Source organism: Trachypithecus francoisi, unplaced genomic scaffold (assembly GCF_009764315.1).
Source record: "Trachypithecus francoisi isolate TF-2019V2 unplaced genomic scaffold, Tfra_2.0 Lachesis_group9, whole genome shotgun sequence".
Lineage (NCBI taxonomy): Eukaryota > Metazoa > Chordata > Mammalia > Primates > Cercopithecidae > Trachypithecus > Trachypithecus francoisi.
The window spans coordinates 1768922-1793370 of NW_022681474.1; the positions used below are offsets into that span (position 1 = coordinate 1768922).

At 48.5% G+C, this 24449-nt stretch overlaps 1 long non-coding RNA gene across 1 annotated transcript; it reads right to left on the reverse strand.

Annotated features, from left to right (window-relative positions):
- Window positions 1-145: 145 nt before the first annotated feature.
- LOC117082436 lies at window positions 146-23022 on the reverse strand. The gene is made up of 4 exons (XR_004436609.1): window positions 22935-23022; window positions 21980-21985; window positions 14332-14335; window positions 146-158 (listed from the first exon to the last, which is right to left on the reverse strand). It is a non-coding gene; the product is annotated as an uncharacterized LOC117082436 (long non-coding RNA).
- Between the last annotated feature and the right edge of the window lie 1427 nt (window positions 23023-24449).

Consider the following 24449-nt stretch of genomic DNA (forward strand, 5'->3'; position numbering starts at 1 on the left):
ACCCACACTCCCTGCATCTTTGACCTGGCATGCTTGTGTCTGCCTTGCACACCCAGGACTGTGGGAGATCCCACAACTGGTAGCAAGGAGCACCGGGTAAGAGGATGATTTATGAGACACTCGTGTGAAGGAACCACTGTCTGTGAAGATGTCCTTTACTAAAAACAGAAAGAGAGAGAGAGAGCGCTCAAGAGTGTGCCAACTGGAAACAGCCAAGCATAGCTCTGTCTTGAACTGTGAGTAGCCTTCAGGGGCTGCAGTTTCTGGACTAACGGACATGGTCAAGAGGTCACTCCTGACCCCCTTGTTTGTGAGCTTGGAGTGATGCTCCCGACGATGACCAGGCATTGCTTCAGCTGAGACTAACGTGAGCCGTGCTGGTCGTCTGTCTTAAACTTTTGTGTGTACCTAGTCACACCCTCAACCCATCTTTCTGATTACCATCATCCGTCTTTGCCAGCCTGTAGCCCACAGAAACATCTTCAGTGTGTCCCTTCACTTTGTTTCCTGTCTTTGGCATGTTTCTCATCCAGCGAAAATTCCTCTCACTCCTGAGGCCTCAATGTTGAGCCGCTTTATCTTTTCCTTTAATCACCAGGGATAGAAAGTGCCCAGTGGATCATTTATTCCAATTGACATCTGAGTTTTCCCTGCCCTGTAGGGCTGGGTGATCCTCACAGGACAGCAGTGAGGGACCTGGTGATGCCCCCACCCGGACCCCTCAAGGAAGGACCTGTTCCTGGTTGTGGGTAGATGGGAGTCCCCCCGCTCCCCATGTGTGGTGTGCAGGTCTCTGCCTACTTTGGCCCAAAGTGGGACGACTCCGGTGGCCATGGCCCTGTCAGCCCCAGAGCTCCGGGGGTGACTGGCTGCTGTTGGGGTTTGGGGCGCAGCTTCTCTCCTCCCTCTGCTGACTGCATTCTTCCCTCCCTTCCCGGGAGCTTCCTCACAAACATCCCGGCACCTGACCCCACCACAGCGTCCGCTTCCCAGAGAACCCGACCTGCAGCCAGGGATGACCGTTGAAGCAGTGGTGGGCGTGCGTGCCTGTTGGACATCTGTGGGGTCCAGGCGCTCTGCAGGGCACTTGGAACACGTCACCGGCTTAGTGCTTCATCCCAGTAATCACACTAACCTTAGGAACTATTTCCACCCCTGTGTTTTGATGAGAAGTGAAAGTTTAGGAACGGGTGAGGCCGCATGGCGGGGCCAGGGCCATGGGGAGCAAGGTTGGCTCCCCGGCTCCAAGGCCCTGCTGTTAGGGGATGGGCCAGCAACCGCTTCTTCCTGTTGATGCATCCTCTGCCTCTCCACGGGTGCTGCTGCCCCATCTCCCCCTGCCCCATGGGCTCTCTGACATCCTGGCCCCTTCTCGTGGGTGACTCTCATGCCTGTAACATCAGTGGACGCCCCTCCCTGGCTCATTCCTGGCCTGCTGCTGCCCAGACCCCTCCTGGTGCTCCTGGGCTCTGCTCACTTCTCTCCCACGTGCTCACTCATCTTGGCCACCCCATCCCATCTCGGAATTAGGGGGCATCTCCTGTGGATGCCTGGGGCTCTTCATCCCCGTTCTTTCTAAAATTAAAAATAAATTATAAAATACATCAAACAGGAAGAGAGTGTGAAAATGTGTAGGTTCACTTCAAGAAAAATAATAAAATGAAGGGCCATGTAGCCACCGCTCATCCTGAGGAAGAGAACACCCTGGGAAGCCTGGGCCCCTGTCCCATGGCAGCTCCCTCCCTCTCTTCTCACCCCCGAGGAAACGCTACCTCCAGTTTCCTGATGATTCTTCCTTGTTTCTCTGTACAGTTTGTTGCATCTCCGTGTTTCTTTAAAGAACGAATGGTTCTGCTTTGTTTGCTGCTGGCCGCGTGTGTGTGTATCTGTGTGTGTGTGTGTGTCTGTGTGTGTGTGTGTTTGTGTCTGCCCCCGAGTTTCTGTGTTTGCTGACACTGGATTCTGAGATTCATCCCTGGTGAGGGCGTTGCCAGGCTCCCCTGGCCCCATGCAGGACTGTGCCATTTCACTTGGGTGGTGGTGAGGGGGCTGCCTCCAGCCTGTGGCTACGGTGGCCATTTGCCTGATGTCCACGTGCACAATTGCCTCAGCACCATGGGGTGGCAAACGGTGTCGCTCCACCTGCCTCTGGGCAACAAGTTTAATTGGAGAGGGGTCGCACCCACCCACTTCACATTGTCAACTGCTAGGCGTGGCAGAGACCACATGGACTCAAAAGCGTAAATGATGACCTGGCCCTGTAGAGAAGTTGCTGACCCAGCTCCTGCTGACGTGACTTAGCAGGGAAACGCAGGGCCCAGCACTTGTGTGTGCTCCGCGCAGGGGAAGGGGCCTGCGCCTTGCAAATAGGGCACTGGCAGTGATGCTGAGCCCCCGTCTGTGCCTAGGATTTGCTGACCTTTACACTTTGCCAGCCTGATGCTGTGGAACAATTTCTCACTTTGTTTTAAACGTTCTATCTCCTGATTACACAAGAGGCCAGGCAGCTTTTTACAGACATGTTGGCCATTCTTGTCCCCTCCTTGGTGAAACGACTCTTCGAGTCTTTGCCATTTTCACATTGTGTCATTTGTCTTTTTCTTACTGGTTTGTGCCTTCCTTAAGTATTCGGAATACTGACTGACTGTTCACTGGTTTTACAAGTTCCTGCTTTACATCTTTGTAATCACATCCAGAGCTCAGATCCTGTGACTTCAGGTCCGGATGTGGCATTTATGTGCCTGTGAGTGTCTGCTCAGTGTTTGTGTGTAGGTTTGTAGGTAGCCATACTCTACTCATTTCCAAAATATCTGAAGTCTCTTAGTATAATGCATAGAAGTAGAAAAGCATAATGACAAATAAAAATAAAGTGGCACAGAGAAACCATTTACATCCTGAAGAAAGTAAGAGTGCAGATGCAGGATGCAGAGGGCTTTTGAGATTGAGAACATGTGTTTCCTAGGGACCCACATGAAAAGGGCAACGTGATCAGCTACATGATCTAATCTGTCCATAAAGAAACAGCAAAGCTCATTTTACACCATTTGTTTGAAGGGAGTAGTGGGTGTGCGTGAAGTGGGGGTGAAGGTTGACGTGGCATCTGGGGAGCAAACACAGCAGAAACTTCAGATTTCTTCCACTGATTTATCTTGAAAACTGAAAATGTGTCAGTAAAGACCCTCTCCATGGGCCAATCCCAGAAGCAGGACAACACCTGCCTGTCTCTGATCTTGTGTCCTGAGCCGCTGCCATCCATGTCACGTTCTCTGAGGTGGTTTTGCCATCTCACCTGGCCTGGGGCAGAGGTGGGATTCCTCTGAAGAAGGAGACAGGGGTTAACTTTGGGCAATCCGTGCTTTCTTCATAATTTTCTGGTTTGAGGCTGCTTTATTTTAAAAGTTACAATCTTGCTGCTACTTGAGATGACTCTTCCATTTCCAAATACAAGCCAGAGCATACAGGGCAGGAGGACGTGCGCTGTACATCACTGAAATAAACAGGAGCAGATTCTGCGACAGGGACTGCATGTAAGCACGTTTTTCAGGAGCCAGTTCCAGGAAATAGCAGTGGGGGAGTGGAGGGGGGACGTGGGCTGGGGAGAATGCAGTCAACCAAAGGCTCAGGACCTAGCGGGTTCCCAGTGCTGGCAACTGGGGCTCCATCCTCCTGGGGGATTCTGAGACTGGGCAGAACATGCCTCTCAAAGGCCTCCCCATCCTGAGGAGGTGGGGGCTAGGGACGTTACCCACTACTCCCATCCCCAAGGGTGGATGGCCACGCCTGGCACTTTCCGGCTGCCATATGCGTGGGCAGAGCAGGCTCTGCTGCCAGAGACAGTCCTTGGCAGAGGCGCTCAGGGCTGCCTGAGAGGTGGGGCCCGCAGGCCTCCAGGTGGCTCCCGCTAAGCAGCCTGGGAAGTGCTGGTGGTGTCTATGAAGGGCACAGTCTCAGGGAGATCGGGGCAATGACATTGCTTTTTCAAATTATTTGGAGATTTACCTCCAATTGTTTCATCCGAGCCTTTAATAAATTAAATGTATTACTTATATGAGTCTTAATGAAGCTGGGAATGATTATTATATGGGTCTTGATTAAGTTGGAAGTAATTATTCATAATTAAGATTCTGATAACCTCCACTATGTAGAAAATACATTTCAAAATAAAACCAAACAAATGTAAAGGCGTGACCATTATCGCATGATGGTAGGGTTCCCACATGGATGGTGGGGTTCCCACATGGATGGTAGGGTTCCCACATGGACGGTGGGGTTCCCACATGGACGGTAGGGTTCCCACATGGACAGTGGGGTTCCCACATGGACGGTGGGGTTCCCACATGGATGGTGGGGTTCCCACTTGGATGGTGGGGTTCTCACATGATTGTTTATGCTGCTTCAGGGTCTATGTTAATGGCAAGGCCACCCTCCCACGCCACCTCGGCTGTGCCCTCTGACCTCCCCTTCCACCTACCAGGGCAAGGTCCCAGTCATCACCAGGACTTTTCTGATGGTTGGCTGATGGTCACCTCTGCAGGTGGCAGTGTTGAATCTGCTGGGCATGTCTGTCCTGATATGCTTGGCCATTCGTTTCTTCTGGGAAATTCATGTCCAGTCTTGAGTTACAGCCCAAGTTCCCCTGGATCCCTGTAAGAACCCATAGAGGGCCACTGGTGCAGGGCGTCGGTTGGGGGGGCGGCCCCTCAGACCTCATCTCCCCCACCTGCCAGCCCACCCTGGCCCCCAGATCACTCCTCTGTGGCTCAGCATCATTCTGAGATCCTGAGATGCCAAGAGCCAGGCTCCTGGAGCATCGGTCCCAGCAGCCAACGATTCTGTCACTATTTTTAGATACTTTGCAATTAAAATGCTGTCAACAATTTCCCAATGCCCTAGTGACAGAACCCAGATTCATCTTTTTTTTTTTTTTTAGATGGAGTCTCGCTGTGTCGCCCAGGCTGGAGTGCAGTGGCACGATGTCGGCTCACTGCAAGCTCCGCCTCGTGGGTTCACAACATTCTCCTGCCTCAGCCTCCGAGTAGCTGGGACTACAGGTGCCCGGCACTGCGCCTGGTTAATTTTTTGTATTTTTAGTAGAGACAGGGTTTCACCCTGTTAGCCAGGATGGTCTCGATCTCCTGACCTCGTGATCTGTCTGCCTCGGCCTCCCAACCATCTTATTTTAATATAAAACCCACCTTTGGGCATTTTGCAACTTCTAGCTCACCTTTCTAAACAGACAGAAGACAAGCAGTACCGCGAGGGAGAATGCAAGGCCACCCCATCCTCAGAATCAGGAGGGATGTCGGCTCTGAGGTGTCAGGAGGCCCCGGGTACCCATCAGACAAGGCGCGCCTGCCCAAGAGCTGCTGGCCATGGTCCCTGAAGCACAGCTGTGCTCTGAGCCCATCCTGCAGATCTCTGCTGCCTGGTCACTCTGCAGGCGCAGGCAGGGCGTATGATGAACTTGGCAAGCGGACAGCGATCTACAGGGCTGGGGGGAGCTGAACCTTGGGGATCCCAGAGGTGGTCTGGGCCACACATCCTTGCTGAAAATCCTCCCCCTTGAGCTTTTTCACAGTCCTAGAATCCCACGGGTGCCCCGACTGGGCTGGGAGGTGGCGTCTCCCAGCCACCTGCTCTGCTGGTGTGCAGCCTTCCCATATGTGCCCTCCATCCTGGAAGGACCCCTGAGTCCCTGCTGGTCTCAGAGTGGCCTCTGCCTCAGACACCAGGAACTGGAGTGGCTTCTCCACCATGCTGGACCCGTCTGGATGGTCCCCGAACCTTGCCACGTGCAGCTGTACCCAGGAGGCTTTGCTGAGGATCTGATGGACAGGGTGGGAGGAAGGCCCTGGGCCAGGGGTTCCTCTGGGTCTTTGGAGCCAGCAGCTCACCTGTGAGGTTGATGCCATCGTGGGGTTCAGTAGCAAGGCCGCCAGAAGGCAGGCGGAGGGCCCGGGGGGCCAGAGTCCTCCTGCAGTCGTGTGACCGGCCAGCTCTTCCAGTTGCTTCAGTCCAGTGGGTCTGGGTTGGCTGAGTGCACCACTCTCCCCAGGGGAGATGGGGGATCCAGTGCTTGGCTGCCATCAGCAGGGGATATCTGGGAGAGTTCTGCACGCTCCTGAGAGCCCTGAGGAATGAGCCCCTCGGCACACAGCAGCCATTGCACAGCACAGCCTCACACTATGCTCCCTCTGCCCCTGAAAACTCACCTGCCCCTCACTCCTACTTCCTGCATCACCTCCCTAGAAGCTACCTACACCCCAGTCCCTGCTGAAAGTGTGCATTGGGGGATTCAACTGAAACAGACCCCAGCAGCAGCAGCAACAGGGTCCCAGAGCCATGTGGGGAGGCCTTGCTCAGGCCAAATTTTGCCCAACATGGGTGAAATTCAAGGGCCTCTTTACTCAGGACATTCTGAGGACACAGGTGGGGCCCGGGTGTGCCACTGACCGAGTGGTTTATTCTCAGTGAACGCAGCTCCCTGTGGTCCTGTGACCCAGGACGACACACACCTGTGCAGGCATGTACAGCTTACAGCCACGCCACCCATGCCACTGCTGTGCTGTCTGCCTCCCAGGGCCTTTGCCATCACCCTCCACCGTCCCCTTCCCTGAAACTCATAGTGGTCTGAGCCCGCTGTGGTTTTGGGGACCGCCACTCCTCCATCGTCCTCCTTCTCCTCCTGCCTGTCTTGTCTTTCTCTGAGGGGAACAGGAAGCCAGGCCCTGGTGCCAGCAGGCCTGGGTGCTGAGTGAGGATTTGCAGTCTCTGCAGGTGCCGCCCCTGAAAAGCTGTGGCTCCCTCCTGTGCAGGGCAGACACACCACACCTGTCAGGAAATGACGCCACAGTTCTCCTCCTCATCTGAGGGCGCCTATTGAAAATTCGTTTGATGTGCAGATTCCTTGGAAAACAGAGAAAATCTAGCTAGTTGGTGCTTTCTAGGTGAAAGCAAAGGCAAATATGAAACGCTGTCCCAAACCAGACTGTGAGCTCTTTGATGGTGGAGGCGTCTGTCTTTTACTGAGTGCCTGGAAGGTCTGTTGCCCAGGCCCAGCAAGATGTTGCTTAATTATAAAATGTGCTTGGCCATGGGGAAGACGGCATTTGTTGAATAAGCAGATGCTTTAACCAATGCTTCCAAGCATATTCTGTGCCAGGAACTCTTGCTGGGAACCGGCAAGGCACAAGGCAGAGGGTAGCTCCCCTCAGAGGGCACATCTTCCAGTGGGCTGTTGGTGAGGGTGCGACCATAAATACATGTTGGGGAGGGGGACGAAGAAAAGGCAGAGGGAAGGGAAGTGAAGGTTGACATGAGCTGGTTGCACTGATGGATCATTTGAAACGGGGAAGAAAAACACATTTTGTCATGGGAGCAAATCTTTTCAACCTGGCTTGGTTTTCAGAGACTGGTGGTGCTTCCTGGATCTCCTGGGCACTGGGGGTGAATGACAGATGGAGGCTCCCCAGATCTCCTGGGCACTGGGAATGAATGGTGGATGGGGGTCCTCTGGATCTCCTGGGCACTGGGGGTGAATGGCAGATGGAGGCTCCCCGGGTCTCCTGAGCCCTGAGAATACTGGGAATGAGTGGTAGATGGAGGCTCCCCAGGTCTCCTGAGCCCTGAGAATACTGGGAATGAGTGGTAGATGGAGGCTCCCCAGGTCTCCTGGGCACTGGGAATGATTGGTGGATGGAGGCTCTCTGGATCTCCTGGGCACTGGGGGTGAATTGTGGATGGAGGCTTCCCTGATCTCCTGAGCCCTGAGAATACTGGGAATGAATGGTGGATGGAGGCTCCCTGGATCTCCTGGGCACTGGAATGAATGTTGGATGGAGGCTCCCTGGATCTCCTGGGCACTGGGAATGAATGGTGGATGGAGGCTCCCTGGATCTCCTGGGCACTGGGAATGAATGGTGGATGGAGGCTCCTGGATCTCCTGGGCACTGGAATGAATGGTGGATGGAGGCTCCCTGATTTCCTGGGCACTGGGAATGATTGGTGGATGGAGGCTCTCTAGATCTCCTGGGCACTGGGGGTGAATGGCAGATGGAGGATCCCCGGGTCTCCTGAGCCCTGAGAATACTGGGAATGAGTGGCAGATGGAGGCTCCCTGGATCTCTGGGCACTGGGAATGAATGGTGGATGGAGGCTCCTGGATTTCCTGGGCACTGGAATGAATGGTGGATGGAGGCTCCCTGGATTTCCTGGGCACTGGGAATGAATGGAGGATGAAGACTCCCTGGATTTCCTGGGCACTGGAATGAATGATGGATGGAGGCTCCCTGGATTTCCTGGGCACTGGAATGAATGGAGGATGAAGGCTCCCTGGATTTCCTGGGCACTGGAATGAATGGTGGATGGAGGCTCCTGGATTTCCTGGCACTGGGAATGAATGAAGGATGAAGGCTCCTGGATTTCCTGGGCACTGGAATGAATGTTGGATGGAGTCTCCCTGGATCTCCTGGCACTGGAATGAATGTTGGATGGAGGCTCCCTGGATCTCCTGGGCACTGGGAATGAATGGTGGATGGAGGCTCCCTGGATCTCCTGGGCACTGGGAATGAATGGTGGATGGAGGCTCCCTGGATCTCCTGGGCACTGGAATGAATGGTGGATGGAGGCTCCCTGGATTTCCTGGGCACTGGGAATGATTGGTGGATGGAGGCTCTCTAGATCTCCTGGGCACTGGGGGTGAATGGCAGATGGAGGATCCCCGGGTCTCCTGAGCCCTGAGAATACTGGGAATGAGTGGCAGATGGAGGCTCCCCAGGTCTCCTGGGCACTGGGAATGAATGGTGGATAGAGGCTTCCTGGATTTCCTGGGCACTGGAATGAATGGTGGATGGAGGCTCCCTGGATTTCCTGGGCACTGGGAATGAATGGAGGATGAAGACTCCCTGGATTTCCTGGGCACTGGAATGAATGATGGATGGAGGCTCCCTGGATTTCCTGGGCACTGGGAATGAATGGAGGATGAAGGCTCCCTGGATTTCCTGGGCACTGGAATGAATGGTGGATGGAGGCTCCCTGGATTTCCTGGGCACTGGGAATGAATGAAGGATGAAGGCTCCCTGGATTTCCTGGGCACTGGAATGAATGTTGGATGGAGGCTCCCTGGATCTCTGGGCACTGGGAATGAATGGTGGATGGAGGCTCCCTGGATTTCCTGGGCACTGGGAATGAATGGTGGATGGAGGCTCCCTGGATCTCCTGGGCACTGGAATGAATGGCGGATGGAGGCTCCCTGGATCTCCTGGGCACTGGGGGTGAATGGCAGATGGAAGCTCCCCAGATCTCCTGAGCCCTGAGAATACTGGGAATGAATAGCAGATGGAGGCTCCCCAGGTCTCCTGGGCACTGGGAATGAATGGCAGATGGAGGCTCCCTGGATTTCCTGGGCACTGGAATGAATGGTGGATGAAGCCTCCCCCGATCTCCTGGGCACTGGAATGAATGGAGGATGGAGTCTCCCTGTCATAGTCTGAATTATGTACCCTCAGAAAGACGTGTCCAAGTCCTAAACCCCAGGATCTGTGACCTTTTATGGAAACCCTGCAGGGTCTGTCAGATGGAATTAGCTAAGACGAGGTCACGCTGGATCAGGGTGGCCCTAGTCCAGTGCTGGTAGACTTAGAATAGCTCCTTTTAAAGAGACGGTGATTTGGAGACACAGAGGCACAGATAGAGGGAGGATGGTCACAGAAAGACAGCATGGAGACTGGAGAGACACAGCTGGGAAGTTAAGGGGGTGGTGACTGCTGGGAGCTGCCAGGATGTGTAGGAGGCAGGGAAGTGCTCCTCTGGAATTTCTGGTTGGAGTGCAGCTCTGCTGATGCCGTCATTTCAGACTTCTGGCCTCCAGAACTGGGAGAGTGTAAAAGTCTGTTGTTTCAGATCCCTTAGTCTGTGGTTATTTGGCAACCCCAGGACGGGATGTGAATAGACTCCCTGGCCCTTTGCTCTCTAAGGCTGGGCACAGATCTCGGGCAATGCCCAGGGAAGAGCCACTGGCTGCAGGCAGGTGAGGCTGGTGTGGAAGCTCCATTGGCTGCAGACAGGTGAGGCTGATGTGGAAGGTCCCTTGGGTGCAGACAGGTGAAGCTGGTTTGGACGATCCATTGGCTGCAGGCAGGTGAGGCTGATGTGGAAGGGCCATTGGGTGCAGGCAGGTGAAGCTGGTTTGGAAGATCCATTGGCTGCAGACAAGTGAGCCTGGTGTGGAAGAGCCATTGGCTGCAGGCAGGTGAGTCTGGTGTGGAAGGTCCATTCGGTGGAGGCAGCTGAGTCTGGTGTGGAAGGTCCATTGGCTGCAGGCAGCTGAGTCTGGTGTGGAAGGTCCATTCGGTGGAGGCAGGTGAGTCTGGTGTGGAAGAGCCATTGGCTGCAGGCAGGTGAGTCTGGTGTGGAAGGTCCATTTTCTGCAGGCAGGTGAGTCTGGTGTGGAGAGTCTGTTGGCTGCAGGTAGGAGAGTCTGGTGTGGCACATGTGGTTATTTGTCTCCTCTTTCTTCCTGGCTGAACCTCAAGTGTGTCGAGGCATCAAAATGCTCATTAAATACCCCCTTTCCAGACAGTCCTGCAGCTGGAGTTGGCCAGCCCGGAGCTGGCCTGAGACAGATCCGTGGTCTCATCTTTCCCTCCTCTCCCTTATCCGTTTCTGGAAACTGGGCCTGATGCCTCCACCACCTCCCAGCCAACAGACTGATGTTGCGTGCTATGCATTAGGATTTGTGTTCTCCATTTCACTGGTGGAGAAACGGAGGCCTGGAGAGCTCTGTTCATCTGTGTCAGCTCACACAGGGTGGATGGCATGGCTCTGTCCTCTGCCTGCTGCACTGGCTTTCTCTCGCCCACATGGGTTTGCCAGGCCACTCTGGGCGAGAGGACAGCACCCTACTCTCGATTTCCAAGACAGTTTTGGAGACCAGGCTGCTGAAGCTGCACACTTCTGTGGCTACAGTGTGTCATACGCCCTGCGTTTTCCAAGACACCTCAGGAGAGCAGAAATCAATGCCGGATGGTTGCTCTAAACGTCTGTCTCTCGCTCAGAAGCACTTTGTCTGGACACCTTCCCCTTTGCTGTCAACGCAATTTGTCGTCGACACTGTGGGCTGTGAGTCATTTTGAAAACATAAAGGGCAGCTGCAGGCCATGAGGCCCCGGCTTCTCGTGTCCTCTGTCTGTGCTATTTCGGGAAGGTTGGCAGGTCTCTGAAGGCCCAGCCCACGTGTCAGAGGTGGCCGAGCAGAACCTTGATGGTGGAGTCACAGCCGGAGAGCACGGAAGGCTGCGCTGACTGCCTAACATACCAGCATCCACAGCAAGACCAATTCATCCAAAGCATCAGGCTTAGGTCAGCAAGCAACACACTCCTTGGCCTGTGGACAAATTGCCCTTCAAAGGAAAAGAGCTAAACACCGTATTTTCCGTCTCTTTCCAGCTCTGCGCAGTGTCTCTGCGGGCAGGAGGGTGAGCTTAGACTTCCCTTTGGTCTCACGTGGTGGTTTTCACAAAGCATTTTGCCTCTGGCACCAGCTTTGTAGTTCTGCTGTTACTTTAAGGTAGAAAAGGTGGGGGTGGGGGCACATCAGGATTAACAACAACCAGCTCCACCTGCGGGGCAGAGAGGCCCCAGAGTGGGGGCTCAGGGACAACCCTGGTGTCAGGCCTACAATCCCCGACGGCCGCCTTGCCCGTCAGCGCTCACTGCAACCGGGGGTGCAGAGACGTCTTGCGGAGTGGGGGCAGCTCTAGGGGGTGTCCGGTTCCTTGGTGGGGACAGGTGCTGGGGGAGGGGTCCTGCGGTTTGTGGGTTTCCTGGGAGAAGGTCGCAAAAAGGATTTGTGTCATGGCGGTGTTGCTTCCTGCGCGGGTCAGTGGTGTGGTCATCGCAGGGCACTCGTGGGGTGTGGGGTCCCCATCTGGGAGATGGGGCAGGGTCCCTGTTGTGCCGGGCAGGTGTGAGGACTGCCTGGCCTGTGTATTGCTCATGAACTGCTGGGGATGTGTGGACTGCGTGTGTCTCCTGCACACTGAGCTCCAATCAATGCCCAGTGAAAGAATGGATGGGTGAGGGAAAGAGGGGGTGCTGGATCCGTGCTCCTATCACCCCCACTCCTCTTGCCCTGGCAGGGTGCCCTCGGCCCAGCACACACCCGGTCGGTCATACGTCATAGCCCTGTGGCCATCAGTACGTTCCCACTCACGCAGAGCAACTTCTGCTGTATGAGAAAACGGATGTAAAGGTGAATATCACATTAAAAGGCCATATGAGACCCTGAAGCCAATGACATTTTTCACTAAGGCCTATTTTGTTTATTTTTATTTTTTGACAGAATTTCAAACTCAAGTTTCCCCTTTTGTTTTCTAATCAGCACTGAGCTCTCCTCTTTGGAGAAGGAAGCTTTGTTATTCAGAGACAGCCACGGGAAAAGGAATAAAATTAACATGAAAGTCCAGGTGATTCGATGAATATTCATATGAACAATTTAATCAGTGTCTGTTCATTATCCACATTTCCATGAGAAGCAGGTTCCTAGAATATAAATAAAGATTGCAGAGCAATTGTATTGACTTTCATTTTGCTCTGAGATACTCAAGTCTCTATCTGCAGCTTCAGGACGTGGGCTCTGTGTAACCGGAGAGAGAGGCAATGTGGAAACCTCAGGATTCATTACCTGAGGAGTGAATACCCTGAGAATTCCAGTTGCAGCTTGCAGGTACCCGGTATTCTTATCTTGTTACATTTAAGTGGGTGAGACAGCACCATTTTCCAGAAAGTTGTCCTTAATAATAACAAAAAAGTCCAAAGTGGTGTGGGTGGTTGGAAACACGACTTTGGAGACCTGCGACCTGCGCGGGGCCCGTGGGACCTCGGCACTCACTTCTGTGATCCTTGGCCCCGGCTTCCGGGACTCCCGGTGACAGCTGTGAGGGTGACGATGAGTGTCCTGTAAGTGGTAGCCTTGGTGACGGCTGTTTCCTGGCTGACGGAGACGAGCGGGGCCACGATAAGGAGGGCTCCGTCACAGAGAGGAGAGAGGAGCTGAGAACTTGACTGAGGTGCTTGTGCTTCATCTCCTCCAGCTCCTAAGGGCTTACCTTGAACTAGGCCTGAGCCAAAGACACACAGACATACACATGAGGAAATGCTTGACTTCAGTGGCAGTCAAACACGACGCGAAAGGATGTAATGGTGACCATCATGACACAGGAGAAACCCCAGGATGGGTGAGAGGCTGCGGCCACGTGGCAGTGGTGGTGCTTCTAGAGGGCAAAGTGTCAGCATCATTGTCAGAAATGTAAACAGGGCTCAGACCCCCTAACCCATCGGGCCACTTCCAGAAATTGATCCTGGAGGCAGTATCGGAAATAATTTTTGTATAAGATGTTAATTAAAAGACTTAATGATAATGAGAATTAGGAACATCGTAATGTTAGCACTGGGAGATTGGTTAAGCACTAGTACGATCTCTCAAAAGATGAGCTAACCGTGCAGACATTCAAAATCACGCTAAGCCTTTCTGGCAGGACCGGTGAATATCCGAAGGGTGGAGTCTGACTCAGCAGTTCTAATTTTAGGTGCCTATTCGACAGCTTTGTGGTTTACTGTGGAAGGGGCGGGGAGGTTGGGTATGGATGTGAAAACAGCAGCAGGCAGAAAGCCCACCACAGCCAGCCACAGGGCAGGGTACACGTGGTCTGGCTTAGCCTCCGTGTCCGGGGAGCACAGGTGAAGGGACAAGTCCGGGGGCTTTGGGGGCCTGGAAATGCTAAGGGGGGATCCACAGACAGCAGGTGGGCTGACTCGGCCCCAGGCGAGTTTGCTAACCCTGCACTGGAAGGCAGGTGCCCTGTGGTGGCAGGCCAGGTCTCGCTAACGCAGGCCTCCATGACAACTGTCCCAGCACTGGCTGGGTAACTAGGTTAAACATCAAAAGCTGAAAGAGCTAGTGCCTTTATACAAGGGCTGGAATGTAACAAAAGCCCACCAAGAGTTTTGCCTAGGCTTTTCCTGGGCCTTGAAGCATGACAAGATAACAAAAGAATTCTTAACAGGACCCTTTCAGGATTAAACAAGTCGCATTGGGGGTCTGAAGAAACTCCCCAGGGCTCCACAGACAAGTTTTTTGGGGTCTAAAGGAACTCCCCAAACCTTTATGATTTAGCGGGAGACAAAGGCAATCCCCCAGCACCTGGAGCCATCTAGCTGAAGTAAACTTACTGAGGTTCCAGAGGAAGGTCTTCAGGACTCAGACCCCAGTTATAGATTAGAAGAAATTCATCACTTCTGTCTTTAGGTGAATGCACTCTTACATGTAGACACGTAGCTCAGAAGGATACAAGCTCTGGAAGACTTGTAATTTTGAGTCGGTCTGGTGATAATTTCCAGGCCTTCTCCCTGTAACCAGTTGCAGAAATAAACACTCTCTTCCTCCTCAATTCATCTGCATCTTGTTATTGGGCTGCGAGAAATAGCAAAATGACCCTCAGTTTGTTCCAGGAACAAAATAAGCCTTTAGAGATTTTGCCATCTTCTTTGGACTCTTCTGATTCTTTGGGGGTTTCTCCAATGAGCATTGTTCCCTTTTGTAATCCCAGGATACATACAATAAATGTTCTATTAAAGAAACAGCCTTAGTGCTTTTCTCTTTCCTTTCTTCTGTTTGTCTCTTCCATGTGCTGTGCTGCTCTGGCCCCACTCCAGGCTCCTCTGCGCTGAGGCATCTTCCAGCTGCCTCTAGGGTGCAGCCTGCGTGCCTGACCACCTTCAGAGTGTCACATCCAAGCTGTATCGTCTTTACCTTGCCTGAACTGGCCCCTCCTGGCTTTAAGAAAGATGAAGCCCTCTTGGAGCCCGTGCATTGGAGATTATAAAAGAGTAATGATTCAGTGACTTAAAAGATTTAGTAGCCAGGTTGTTACAGTCTTAGAGCAGAAAGAAGATTAATGAGGTACTAGCTTAACATATGTCTCAGAGAAGGAACAGTCATTTAATTTCTAACTTTGTAGAACTTGTATCTGCTCCCATTTTGCAGGAATAGAAATTTTGCAACATGATTTTTTTGCTCTCAAATTAGCTGGTTAAAAGAAACCAATGAAATTATGCCAGGGTTAAAGAAGGTGGCTCAGAGACAGTGTCCTGGTTTCTGGAAGGGCCTGGAAACCCAGGTGTCTGCCTCCAGGGCTGGACACTTGGCACTTAGCTGGAAGTGGGGCCCTCCCCTAGGCGCCTGTTGGATGTCTTCCTCCTCACTGTGGACAAGGTCAGTTTCCTTGGGCGATGATTTTAAACTATGCCCACAAAGCCATTGAGGCTCCTTCCTTCAGAAGGTGGAGCCTCATTCAACACACCTTGACCGCGATGGGCTTAGTGACTGCTTCAAAACCAAAAGGATGTGGTGACCTGTGGGTCCTTCTCACCTTCTCTTATAGAGGCCTGTAGGTGATGATTTTTCCTTCAAGAAGGGAAGCCCCATCTCTTTACCTTAGGAGGCACCACCCAGAGGCACCCCCGAGTGCTCTCAGAGCAGTTTACCCATTCACGCCCCCACAGCAGCCTACGGAGCCTCAAGCCCCACTTTCGAGCCATCAGTGGATACTGACACTTGCTTCAGTTCTGGCCAAACTTATGGGCGTGAAATGATATCTTACTGTTTTGATGTGCGTTTCCCTAGTGTTTTGTTGTTGTTTGTTGGATGGTCAGTCTGTCTTTTCTGTGAACAGCCTCAACAGAGCCTTGGTGCATTTTATCCGTTGGGCTCTTTGTCTTTCCTTACGGGTTTGTAGGAAAATCATGCTTTCTAGCTGACAATCATTTATGGGTTACATAAATTGCAAATAATTTCTTCCAGTCTGTGCTTTAGTCATTTAAATTTGTTTATGGTGTCTGCTGGTATACGAAAGCTTTAAATTTTGTTCTAGTCATATTTGTGATGCTTTTCCTTCAAGATGTACGTTTTTATCCCTTGTCCACCACCACAGTTCATTAGAATACTTTTGTACATTTTTTTTTTCTAATTTGTTTTTGACCGTGTGATCTTTGATCCATTTAGAATTCACAGTTTACTCTTGTTGAGAAGGAAGGGTCTACGATTTTCCCAATGCAGCAAGCACTGAATAGTCATTCTACTCTCTCTGACCTGCAATGCTTCCTCTATTAAATGACAAAGTCCTCCGCGCATGTAGATGTGTGGTCTATGGGTCTGTATCCGTGGATACAGAGAGGCCTGTGGGGCTTTCTCCTCTGTTCTATTGACCTGGTTGCTCATCCTGGACCCTGAAAACACGCATCTAAATTCCCGGAGCTCATACGAAGCCTGGTTAATCTCGGAAGGAAAGTCCCCCTGCTGTCCTCTTGTTTCCCAGAATTTCTTGACTACTCTTGGACTTTCATATGAATTTTAAAATGTGTCTTACGGCCGGGCACGGTGGCTCACGCCTGTAATCCCAGCACTTTGGGAGGCGGAGGCGGGTGGATCGCCTGAGGTCAGGAGTTTGAGACCAGCCTGATGAATGTAGTGAAACACTGTCTCTGCTAAAAAATACAAAAAATTAGCCGGGCGTGGGGGCAGGAGCCTGTAATCCTAGCTACTCGGGAAGCTGAAGCAGGAGAATCGCTTGAACCTGGGAGGCGGAGGTTGCAGTGAGCTGAAATTGCGCCATTGCACTCCAGGCTGGGCAACGAGTGAAACTCCGTCTCAAAAAAAAAAAAAAAAGTCTTACAAGTTCTACAAAAATAATCTCTTTGGTATTTTGATTGGAATTGCTTTGAATTTACAGATTAACTCAAAGAGCGTCAACATCTGCATGAACTTAGGTCTTCTTACTCACCTGCTTCCCCACTCGCTCACTGTTTTCATGTCCTTGAGTAATATTTATAGCTTTCTCTATCAGTATCTTGGACATCTTGTGTTATGTTAGATTTAGTTTTAGATACCTTATGGTTTATTTTTTCTCCTCCCGTTGCGAATGGGATCTTTTATAAATCACATTTTGTAATCAGTTATTGGTGATGTGTAACAATGCTTTGATTTTTGTGTGTTGAGCTTGTGAGCAGTAGCCTTGCTGAACTTTATTAGTTCTAATTGTAAATGTTCTTTCATCTATTTTTGCATGCAGCTATAAAGATCTGTTAATAATTACCTTATCTTTTATAATCCGTATGCTTCATTTTTCTCAAATTAACATACTGCCTCGGCAGGAACTCTGGCAATGCAGTGCTGACTGGTGTGGGAGGTATCAAGCATCCTTGCCTCATTCCCTGGGTAAACCCTACTTAGTGGCCATTGAAAACACTTCTGGCTGGGTCTTAAGGAATAGCAGAGTTTACCAGTCAACGGAAGAAGAATAAAAAGGAAAATGTTCTATGCAAAGTAATTGGTATATAGAGGACACGGAAGCAGGAAGCACATGGATATAAGGATTTGGAAGTGTTTATTACAGCTGCAATATAGGGTGTGCTATTTTGGGGAGGGAAGAGATTGAAGAGATTGCACCCAGAGATGAAGTTGGAGAGATAACCAGGGTCCAGATCATGTAGGGCCGTGACTTTCTCACAGGCCATGGGGGGCCATTACAGGGTTTTTAGTTGCGAGTGGCAAGTTAAGTTTGTTTGTTTGTTTATTTATTTGTTTGTTATTTATTTATTTATTTTTGTGACTGATTCTCACTCTGTTGCCCAGGTTGAAGTGCAGTGGCGTGATCTCAGCTCACTGAAACCTCTGCTTCCCGGGTTCCAGTGATTCTCATGCCTCAGCATTCCGAGTAGCTGGGATTTAGTAGAGGTGGGGTTTCACCATGTTGGCCAGGCTGGTCTCAAACTCCTGACCTCAAGTGGTCCACCTGCCCCAGCCTCCCAAAGTGCTGGCATTAATGCCTGGCCAAGGGAACTATGTTTAAATCAGCCTTATTAAGGCAACATTTCCATGAATAAAATCCACAGATTTAAAGTGTACAATTCAACGAGTTCCAACAACTGTGCACAGTTGTGCAGCCCTCCCCACAATCAAGCCACAGACCAGTTCCGCAACCCCAAGGTGCTGCTGAGTAATTTTGCTGTTAGCTTCTTGATGCTCTAGCAGCCCCTGGAATTTTGCCTTTTTTAGACTTTCTTCTAAATGGAATTCTATTGTATGTAGTCTTTTATGTCTGGCTTCTTCCACCTAACATGATACTTTTGGGGTTAACCCATGTTGTTGCCTGTATCCATCATTCATTCCTTTTTCTTGCTGAGTAGTATTCCATCATATGGACATACCACAATTTATTTAGGTACTCACCAGTTGATGAGAGTTTGGGTTACTTTCAGTTTTTGATGATGGCAAATAAAGCCATTATGGCCATTTGCAAGTCCATCTTCCTGGGGACTCATGTTTCATCTCTCTTGGGTAAATACCTAGGAATGAGATGGCTGAATTACTTGTCAAGTGGATGTTCAACTTTATAAAAACCTGCCAAGCTATTTTCTGAAGTACCTATGTCATATCGCATTCCCCGGTGGTGTATTTGAGTTCCAGTTGGTGCAAGTTCTGACTGACACTTGGTATTGTCAGTCTTTTTTCTTTTTTTTTGAGATGGAGTCTCGCTCTGTCGCCCAGGTTGGAGTGAGTGGCGTGATCTCAGCTCACTGCAACCTCCACCTCCCGGTTTACGCCATTCTCCTGCCTCAGCCTCCCGAGCAGCTGGAACTACAGGTGCCCGCCACCACGCCCGGCTAATTTTTTTGTATTTTTAGTAGAGACGGGGTTTTTTAGTAGGTGTGTAGTGGTATCTTATTGCAGTTTTAACTTGCATTTCCCTAATGACGAATACTGTTGAGCATCTTTTCATACTCTATTGACTATTTGTACGTGTTATTTTGTGAAGTATCTGTTTAACTCTTTTGTTTTGCACAACTAAAACTTTTTTTTTCTTATTTTTGAGCTATACTCTATTTTATATATTCTGGTTACAAGTCTTTATTAGACACATATTTTACAAATAGTTTCTCCCAGTCTGTGGCTTGCCTGTTAGTTTTCTTATTGTAGTTTTTAAGAAGTAAAAGTTTAAAATTTTTATAAGTCCACTTTGTCAATTATTTCTTTTATGGTTGTACTTTTTGTGTCCTATCTAAGAAATATTTACTAACCCAAGATCATACATATTTTTCTATGCGTTTTATAATTTTAGCTCTTACATTTAGGTCTATGGTTCTTTTTGAGTTAGTTTTTGTATATGGGAAGGAGATAGGGGTTGAGATTCTTTTAATACCCCCTCATTGATCTTCAATTGTTGTGGCATTGTTTGTTGTACATTAACCCTTATTTTGGGTCTTTTTTTTTTTTTTATCTCTTTCTGCTTTAGTTTAGATTGTCCATATTTCTAGTGCTCAAGTTCACTGACCATTTCTTCTGCAGTGTCTAATCTGCTGTTGATCCCATCTAGTGTACCTTTAAAATAAATTGGTAATTTTAGACCATCTAGTGTACTTTTAAAATGGTGATTTTAGAGTAGTTTTAGATTGATAGAATTATTGCAAAGATAGTACAGAGGGTTTCCACCTACCCAACACTCCGTTTCCCCTCTTACTAGCATGTTATGTTCGTATGACACATTTGTCCCAATAAAATGCACCAATATTAATAGGTGATTAATTAAAGCCCACATTCTGCTCAGATTTCCTCAGCATTTCCTTAATATCTTAGAATTTTTGATAGGGGCTTTCATCTACATTCATAACTGAGATTGGGTTGTCATCTTTCTGCTTTGTATGGTTTCGGTGTCAATACATGTGGTGTTTCCCCTCCTTTTCTGCTCTGAAATACTGTATACATGTGGCAACATCTGTCCCTCTGTCTAGAACGCCTTTCCTCTTGAGTTTGGACCAGATGGTCTCTCCTTGGCATTCAAGCTTCAGTTGATGATCACACACTATGACTGCCCGGCGGAGGTCACTGCCTGGCAACTATCACAGCATCCCATTGGTGTTTTTGTGTTCAGTGGTCTCTAAGAGAAGAAAATGGTGGCTAGGAAGGAGAGGCACATCTCTCCTGCTTCCTTCCCTCAGAATGTTTTCTAGAGGAGAATATTCTCTTTAATAGCATATGTTAATTTCTTATTGTCAAAACTCAAGTTCTGTGAAATGGGGTTCTGAAGACTCAGCCCTTGGGTTGACTACAGGCCAGTGAGGATGTGGGTGCACACTGTTTGCTTTAGGATCTGGGGAGCCAAAGCACACCGGTGGAGCTTCAGGATCCAGTGCAGAGAGGTCTGGCCCCTGGGAGAGGTGTTCTCTCCATTCTGATCTGCCTTAGATCATATGGTCAGAGTATGTTTAGTTTTGTAACCCACTGAAAAATTGTCTTCCCTGCTGTGGAACTCTGGGGCCAGCGGCTGAGAGTGTGGGAATGACAGAGACCTCAATGAAGAACATGTATCTGGTGGGTGTCAGCGCAGAGATGGGGCACAGGACAGTACTTCCTTTTCCTATAGTCCTCAGAGGCTCTGTGGTGCGGTAGGGCTGAGTCTCAGTGGGATGGAGCTAAGACCCGGACTTGGGGGGATTCAGGCTGTCATGCTGGTGTAACCCTTTGTGTTAAAACTGCAACACTGGTTCCACTTTCCAAGGAAAGTCCTGGTACAGGACCTATGAAAGGCTTCAGGTTCTTTCAAATGAAATATTATTATTTCCTCAAAAACAAAATCAGCCGTATCTACTCTTTATGTAATTCCATGGCATTTCTGAAATTGTATGTTACTCAAAAGGACTAACTAAGACAAGTTAATTTTAAAAAGGGAAATACAATAAGAGAAAACTCCCACTGAAAGCATGGTGGTCAGGAACAAGGCAAAGATGTTCCCTCTCACCAGTGCTTTTCAATGCTATGCTGAAATCTCAGCTAACTCAGTAAGACGAGAAAAGGAAATAAAAGGTGTATACATTGGGAAGGAAGAAGCAAAACTGCCTTTATTTGTGGATGGCATTCTCATCTAAGTAGAAAATCCAGAAGAACTGACAAACTGGAACTAATGAGAAATTCTAGAAAGGCTTCAGGGTACAAGGCTAATATATAAAAGTCAATCACTTTTCTATACGCCAGTAATAAACAAGTGAACTTTGAGATTTGAGACACATTATTACTTATGCTAGCACTCAAGAAACAAAATATTTAGATATAAATATGAGAAAATATGTACAAATATATGAGGAAAACTGCCAAAGTGATGAAAGATATTACAGAATAACTAAATGAATTAAAGGATATTCCACGTTCATGGATAGCAAGACTCAATGTTGTCAAGATATCAGTTCTTCCCAACTTTTTCTATAAATTCAATACAATTCCAATCAAAACTTCAGCAAGTTGTTTTGTGGATGTCAACAAACTGGTTCTAAAGTTTATATAGAAAGGCAAAAAACACATAACAGCTAACATAATACCCAGGAAGAATAAAGCTGAGGACTGACGCTCCCTGACTTCAAGACTTACTATAAAGCTGTGATAGTCAAGACCATGTGGTATTGGTGGAATAGTAGACAAATAAATAAATGGAACAGAATACAAAGCCCAGAAATAGGCCCACACAAATATCCTGAATGAATCTTTGACAAAATAACAAAAGCAATTAAATGGAAAAGGATAGTCTTCTCAACACATGGTGTTGGAACAATTGAATATCTACATAAAAAATGAATCTAGACACAGACTTTACACCCTTCACAGATATTAATTCAAAATGGATCAGAGACCCAAACATAAATGCAAAAGTATGAAATTGTTAGAAGATAACACAGGACAAAATTAAATGACCTTCAGTATAGTGATGACTTTTAGATATAACATCAAAGTCACAATCCTTGAAAGAAATAATTGATAAACTGAATTTCATTAAAATTAAAAACTTCTACTCTGTGAAAGACAATGTCAAGAGAATGAGGAGAGAAGCCACAGATGGGGAGAAAATATTTGCAAAAGATGCATCTGATAATGGACTAGTATCTGAAATATAGAAAGACCTTTTAAAACTCAACAATAAGAAAACAAGCAACACAATTAAAAAATGGGCCAAATATATGAACAGACATTTCACCGTAGAAGAAAACAGATGGCAAATAGGCACATGGACATATGGAGAGACCCTCTGCATTGTGTGGCATCATGGAAAGGAACATAGAAACAGCAGTGAGATATCACTACACACCTATCAGAATGGTCAAAGTCCAAAGTGCTGATAATATTAAATGGGGTAGCAGGAGCCCTTCCTCATTCACTGCTGGTGGGAACGCACAATGGTATGGCTTTTTTGGAAGACAGTTTGGCAGTGGGTTACAAAACTAAACATACTCTGACCATATGATCCAGTGCTGTGGTTTGGATGTGGTTTGTTCCCACCAAAATGCATGTTGAAATTGGATCCCCCACGTGGCAATGTTGTCATGGGAGTGGATCCCTCATGACTAGATTAATGCCCTTCCATGGTGGTGAGTGAGTCCTCACTCTCACAGGAATAGATTAATTCCCAAGGGAGCAGGTTGTTATTAAGAGTGGCTTCCTTGGTTTTCCTCTCTCACTTCCTCTCTTAACATGTAATCTCTTTGCACACACCGTCTCTCCTTCTGCTTTCTCCCATGTGTTGAAGCACTGTGAGGCCCTTACCAGGAACAACTGCCCAATCTTGAACCTTCCAGCCATGAGAATTGTGAGCCAAATAAACCTCTTTTTTAAAAAAATAAATTATCGAGCCTCAGGTATTCTGTTACAGCAACACTAAATGAACCAAGATATTCAGCAATCACACCTCTTGGTATTTATCCAAGGGAGTTAAAGACTCAGGTCCACACAGAAAACCTGCACATGGATGTTTATAGTAGCTTTACTGACAGTTGCCAGAACTTGAAAACAACCAAAATGTCCTTTACTAGATAAATTTATAAATAATTTGTGGCACATCCAGACACTGGAACATTATTTAGCACTAAAAGGAAATGAGCAATCAAGCCACGAGAAGACATGGAGGAACCTTAAATGAATATTACCAGTAAAAGAAGCCAATTGGAAAAGGCTAGAGACTGAATGAATCCAACCATATGACATTCTGGACAAAACAAAACTATGGAGAGAGTAAAAAGATCAATGGTTGCCAGGGGTTAGGGGGTAGGAAGGATGAATAGGTGGAGCACAGGGAGTTTTTAGGACAGTGAAATGATTCTGTATGACGTTATAGTGGTGGATGCACGCTTTTCTGCATTTGCCAAAACCCATAGAATGTGCAACACCAAGAGAGGTCCCTAATGTACACTGTGGATGTTGAGTGACGATGGCGCGTCAATGTAGCCTAATCAGTTTTAATAAGTGCAACACTGTGGCCAGGGATGTTGATAGTGGAGGAGGCTCTGAGTGTGTGGGGCTGGGAGGTACATGGGCACTCTTGGTACTTTCTGCTCAATTTTGCTGTAAACCTAAAATTGTTTCAAATGTTAAACTTTAGAAAGTCTCAGAAAAAGCATGCTGAATTTTTAGATTGGATAATATTGTAAAATAACTTAAAAAATCACCCATATTTAAGCAATTGTTCTCTAATAGCTATTTCTGGGAGTGTTTTGTCTAGCCCACTTCTTCTCCTAGTGGAAAGGTCTTCCTCCCATAAATCTGCATAGACGGATAGTGAGTTAACTGAGTCGCTTTATTTTTACTCTCATTTTCACTTGATGACTGCCCTGTATATTTTTTTAGAACTCCTGAAATAATACGGACAAATTAATGAAGATGACAAGTTGAGTATGAATATTACATTTCCTTTTTAGTATCATGATTTGGAGAGACTGTAATTTGAATTTACTGCATTTTAATCCCTAAAATACCTATTCAGTCTTTGGGGCGAGGAGAAAAGAATGTTTTTGGGACACATTTTGCTTTAGGCAAATGGACCTTCTGTCTTGGTAGAGGCTCCCAAGGAGCGTGGGGAGGAAACCTCTAGATGCACCCAGGTGCTCAGCAGCTCCAACTCATGCAACTACCGTGCCTTCTCTTTGCTGGTTCCTGAGCTTGGCCACCCCTTCCTACAAGAAAAAAATGTGACAGAGCAGTCAGCCTTCAGGCCTGACACAGACCTGGCCCCCAACCCAGGGCCTCCAGAAGGCGAAGGGGCATCATCAAATGCTTTTTCAGGTTTCAACAAGAGTCATGGAAATGATTTCTTTCCACCAGGGAACTCAGAGGTCATGGTGTTTTCAGTGAAGTTTGTCTGGAATAAAAGGTGTGAAGAGGGAAAAGGATCCTTTTGCTGTAGGAGCTTTTGAGGCTCACGTGCATTTACTTCTATCTTTTTTCATAGAGATGACGTCCAAACACCATCTAAAGGCAATCGTCAGATGGTGAGGTTAAGATGAAGATATTTCCTTGCTACAGTTCTACCCAAGGGACAAGATGAATTTTATTCTCTGCGTCCTTGCCCCATCTTGTC